Below are 6,000 nucleotides of genomic sequence, written 5' to 3'. Positions count from 1 at the left end.
AGCTTGCCTTTGTCAGAGAGTTTGTCACAGATTACTTACCAACTATCTTTCCCACTAGGCTCCTTCAGGGTAGAAGCATTTCTTAGAGGGCCGGCTACATAGCACATGCTTAATACTTAATGCTTATGTTTATGTAATGTAAATTTAGACGATTATCACTCTCTGGCTCTTGTCAGAGCAAATGCAAATGTTCTCCAGAGAAAAACACCTTCCAATTAGGCCCTAATTAATGAGCTGACAACCAAAAATCTTCAAAATAAATAACCCCAATTAGCATGAAAAAAAGTCAATTGAAAATTAAAAATAACACATTTGAGACCTTGATATGGTTTGGATCTGTGTCCCTACCCAAATCTCATGTTCAACTGTAATCCCAATGTTGGAGGTGGGGCCTGGTGGGAGGTGATTGGATCACGGGAATGGTTTCTAATGGTTTAACACCATCCCCTTGAACACTGTCCTTGTGATAATGAGTGAGTTTTCGCATGAGATCTGGTTGTTTAAAATTGTGTGGTGCCTCCACCCTGCACCTTTTCCTCCTGCTCTGGCCATGTAAGACTTGCCTGCTTCCCCTTCACCTTCTGCCATGATTGTAAGTTTTCTGAGGCCTCTCCAGCTGTGCTTCCTATATAGCTTGCCGAACCATGAGCCAATTAAACCTATTTTCTTTATCAATTATCCAGTCTAAGGTATTTCTTTATATCAATGAGAGAACAGACTAACACAGACCTCAAGACTCCAGATATTAGAATGATCAAATAAACAGTACAGTTGGCTATACTCTGTTTCTGTGGGTTCAGCATCTGTAGATTCAACCAACCTCAGATAAGAAATACTCAGGGGAACAAAATTTCCACAAAGTTCCAAAAAGCAAAACTTGAATTTGCCACATGCAAGTAGTACCCTGAATCCACACAAATAGAGTGATATGTAGGCATCTTATTAGATATTATAAGTAATCTAGAAATGATTTAAAGTATATGGGAGGATGTGCATAGGTTATATGCAAATACTATGCTGTTTTATACAAAGGACTTGAGCATCCTTGGAGTTTGGTATCTGCAGGGGTTCCTGGAACCAGTACCCCTGCAGATACCAAGAGAAAACTGTGTAAAATAACTCAATGTGAAAGATGTAAAGAAATTCAAAAAAATCACACAATGGAAAACAATAGGAATCTATAAAAACAAAAAGGTAGATCTGAAAAATAATCAAATGGAATCTGAAATAGTATTTCTCAAGTTTTAACATGCATAGGAATCCTTGGGGAGCTTACCAAAATGCAGAATGCGATTTGGTAGGTCTAGGATGTGACTCAGACTCTGCTTTATAATAGCTCTCAGAGTGATTTTGATGCTGCTAGCCCATGGACTTTAAGTAGGAAAAGAATACTAGCTTATAGATAGGAATAAATTACCCAGGATGCATCACAGAAAGACAAAAAGGCGAAAAATACAAGAGGTGAAGAAATGAGAAGGATGCAACAAGAAAGTGTAACATGTCAGTCAGGTTCAGTGGCTCACTCCTATAATCCCATCACTTTGGGAGGCTGAGGCAGGCAGATGACTTGAGGTCAGGAGTTCGACACCAGCCTGGCCAACATGGTGAAACCCTGTCTCTACTGAAAATACCAAAAAATTAGCCAGGCCTGGTGTTGCACACCTGTAATCCCAGCTATTCAGGAGGCTGAGGCAGGAGAATCACTTGAACACATGAGGTGGAGGTTGCAGTGAGCCAACATCGCACCACTGCACTCCAGCCTGGGTGACAGAGAGACTCCATCTCAAAAAAAAAAAAAAAAAAAAAAAGGAAGTCTAACATGTCAACTAAAGTTCCAGAAAGGGAGAATGTTAAAAGAGAGAAGGCCAACTCTACATTTGCAGGGCCTGGAGCAAACTTGCAAGTGCACACCCACATACCATATAAGATATATTTAACAGTTAAAAGTTAATACCCAAGCTAATCCACAGTTAAATAAAATATGCTCAGGCGGGGCATGGTGACTCACATCTGTAATGATTGTACATCTAGGAAACCCCATTGTCTCAGCCCAAAATCTCCTTAAGCTGATAAGCAACTTCAGCAAAATCTCAGGATACAAAATCAATGTGCAAAAATCACAAGCATTCTTATACACCAATAACAGACAGAGCGCCAAATCATGAGTGAACTCCCATTCACAATTGCTTCAAAGAGAATAAAATACCTAGAAATCCAACTTACAAGGGATGTGAAGGACCTCTTCAAGGAGAACTACAAACCACTGCTCAACGAAATAAAAGAGGATACAAACAAATGGAAGAACATTCCATGCTCACGGGTAGGAAGAATCAATATCATGAAAATGGCCATAGTGCCCAAGGTAATTTATAGATTCACTGCCATCCCCATCAAGCTGCCAATGACTTTCTTCACAGAATTGGAAAAAACTAAAGTTCATATGGAACCAAAAAAGAGCCCACGTTGCCAAGACAATCCTGAGGCATCATGCTACCTGACTTCAAACTATACTACAAGGCTACAGTAACCAAAACAGCATGGTACTGGTACCAAAACAGCATGGTACTGGTACCAAAACAGATATATAGACCAATGGAACAGAACAGAGCCCTCAGAAATAATGCTGCATATCTACAACTATCTGATCTTTGACAAACCTGACAAAAACAAGAAATGGGGAAAGGATTCCCTATTTAACAAATGGTGCTGGGAAAACTGACTAGCCATATGTAGAAAGCTGAAAGTGGATCCCTTCCTTACACCTTATACAAAAATTAATTCAAGATGAATTAAAGACTTACATGTTAGACCTAAAACCATAAAAACCCTAGAAGAAAACCTAGGCAATACCATTCAGGACATAGGCATGGGCAAGGACTTCATGTCTAAAACACCAAAAGCAATGGCAACAAAAGCCAAAATTGACAAATGGGATCTAATTAAACTCAAGAGCTTCTGCACAGCAAAAGAAACCACCATCAGAATGAACAGGCAACCTACAGAATGGGAGAAAATTTTTGCAACCTACTCATCTGACAAAGGGCTAATATCTAGAATCTACAATGAACTCAAACAAATTTACAAGAAAAAAACAACCCCATCAAAAAGTGGGCAAAGGATATGAACAGACACTTCTCAAAAGAAGACATTTATGCAGCCAAAAAACACATGAAAAAATGCTCATCATCACTGGCCATCAGAGAAATGCAAATCAAAACCACGACAAGATACTATCTCACACCAGTTAGAATGGCGATCATTAAAAAGTCAGGAAACAACAGGTGCTGGAGAGGATGTGGAGAAATAGGAACACTTTTACACTGTTGGTGGGACTGTAAACTAGTTCAACCATTGTGGAAGTTGGTGTGGCAATTCCTCAGGGATCTAGAACTAGAAATACCATTTGACCCAGCCATCCCTGGGTATATACCCAAAGGACTATAAAGACACATGCACACTTATGTTTATTGCGGCAGTATTCACAATAGCAAAGACTTGGAACCAACCCAAATGTCCAACAACGATAGACTGGATTAAGAAAATGTGGCACATATACACCATGGAATACTATGCAGCCATAAAAAATGATGAGTTCATGTCCTTTGTAGGGACATGGATGAAGCTGGAGACCATCATTCTCAGCAAACTATCACAAGAACAAAAAACCAAACACCACATGTTCTCACTCATAGGTGGGAATTGAACAATGAGAACACATGGACACAAGAAGGGGAACATCACACTCCCGGGCCTGTTGTTGGGTGGGGGGAGGGGGAAGGGATAGCATTAGGAGATATACCTAATGTAAATGAAGAGTTAATGGGTGCAGCACACCAACATGGCACATGTATACATATGTAACAAACCTGCACATTGTGCACATGTACCCTAAAACTTACAGTATAATAATAATAAAAAAATAAAAATAAAATAATAGTTGAAGAAAAAGAAGAAAAATAAAGTCAGGAAACAACAGATGCTGGACAGGATGTGGAGAAATAGGAACACTTTTACATTGTTGGTGGGAGTGTAAAGTAGTTCAACCACTGTGGAAGACAGTGTGGTGATTCCTCAAGGATCTAGAACTAGAAATAGCATTTGACCCAGTGATCCCATTACAGGGTATATACCCAAAGATTATAAAGACCCATGCACACGTAAGTTTATTGAGGCACTATTCACAATAGCAAAGACTTGGATCCAACTCAAATGTCCATCAATGATAGAGTGGATTAAGAAAATGTGGCACATATACACCATGTAATACTATGCAGCCATAAAAAAGGATGAGTTCATGTCCTTTGTAGGGTCATGGATGAAGCTGGAAACCATCCTTCTGAGCAAAGTATCACAAGGACAGAAAACCAAACACCACATATTCTCACTCATAGGTGGTAATTGAAGAATGAGAACACCTGGACACAGGGCAGGGAACATCACACACCGGGGCCTGTCATGGTGTGGGGGGAGGGGGGAAGGATAGCATTAGGATAAATACCTAATATAAATGATGAGTTAATGGGTGCAGCAATCCAACCTGGCACATATATACCCATGTAACAAACCTGCACATTGTACACGTGTACTCTAGAACTCACAGTATAATTTAAAAAAAAAAAGTAACTTCCAATATTTTTACTATTAGCACTCTCTGAAGAAGTGTTGGTGGTGGTGGTGGTGGTGGTGGTGGTGGTGGTGGGGAGGGTGGCCTGTGTGTGTGTGGCAAGGAGGTGGGGCGGGTACAGGGCTGGACCTTGAGATAGACAAGGCAAACAGGAAGGAAATGTGAACATTTCATTAATATGCATTTAAAAATATTCATTGAACACTTACTACGTGTAAGCAGGCACTCTACTAATTAACAGCCATTTCAGATTTTCAGAGTGCAAAGGGCCTCAAGAACAAATGATTTTTTTGAGACATGGTCTCGTTCTGTCTCACACCCTGCAGTGCAGTGGCATTATCACTGCTCACTGTAGCCTCCACTCCCTGCCCCACAGCTCAAGTAATTCTCTCACCTCAGCCTCCCCAGTAGCTGAAACCACAGGCTTTGGCAATCACGTCTGGCTCATATTTTTATTATTTGTAGAGACGGGGGTCTTGCAACATTGCCCAGGCTGGTCTGGATCTCCTGGAACCGCCTTTGCAAAATTTTAACTGAGGAAATTATGGCAGTGAAAGAAATCAGACCTAACCGACTCCATCTTGCTTCTAACTTGTTTTTGAGACTAGTCTCGCTCTGTCCCCCAGGCTGGAGTGCAGTGGCGTGATCTCTGCTCACTGCAAGCTCTGCCTCCCGGGTTCACGCCATTTTCCTGCCTCAACCTGGGGAGTAGATGGGACTACAGGCGCCCGCCACCACGCCCGGCTAACTTTTTGTATTTGTAGTAGAGACGGGTTTTAGCTGGGATGGTCTCGATCCCGTGACCTCGTGATCCGCCCGCCTTGGCGTCCCAAAGTGCTGGGATTACAGCGTGAGCCACCGGCCGCTTCTAACTTTTTTTTTTTTTTTTCGTGGGGGGACGGAGTCTCGCTGTCGCCCAGGCTGGAGTGCAGTGGCGCGATTTCGGCTCACTGCAGGCTCCGCCCCGCGGGGTTCACGCCATTCTCCTGCCTCAGCCTCCCGAGTAGCTGGGACTATAGGCACCCGCCACCTCGCCCGGCTAAGCTGTCCTTGTTCATTCCTGAGCCTAGGCTGAACCAACTTAGGAAGGAATTCGGTTTATGGTTTGACTCTAAAACAAAATTGATAATATCCCTTTCCCAAAAAGACCGCTTTCTTGCCTGGGGACCAGTCTGCCTTTGCAGAACTAACAGATTAGGACAAGATTAGAAATTACAGTTTGGAGGTCATGCAGCCTCTGGCTCCAAGTGTCTGAACCTCCCCAAATTGCTCCTGGGGATAACATCACTATTGTAAAATCTAAGATAAGTTCTTGAGATATTTTGCAGACCCTGCTCTCCATGGATCAGCTGAAACCACCCAGATTGGTAATTTGG

The sequence above is a fragment of the Nomascus leucogenys genome, chromosome 12 (genome assembly GCF_006542625.1).
Source record: "Nomascus leucogenys isolate Asia chromosome 12, Asia_NLE_v1, whole genome shotgun sequence".
Lineage (NCBI taxonomy): Eukaryota > Metazoa > Chordata > Mammalia > Primates > Hylobatidae > Nomascus > Nomascus leucogenys.
This window is presented reverse-complemented; position numbering follows the sequence as displayed.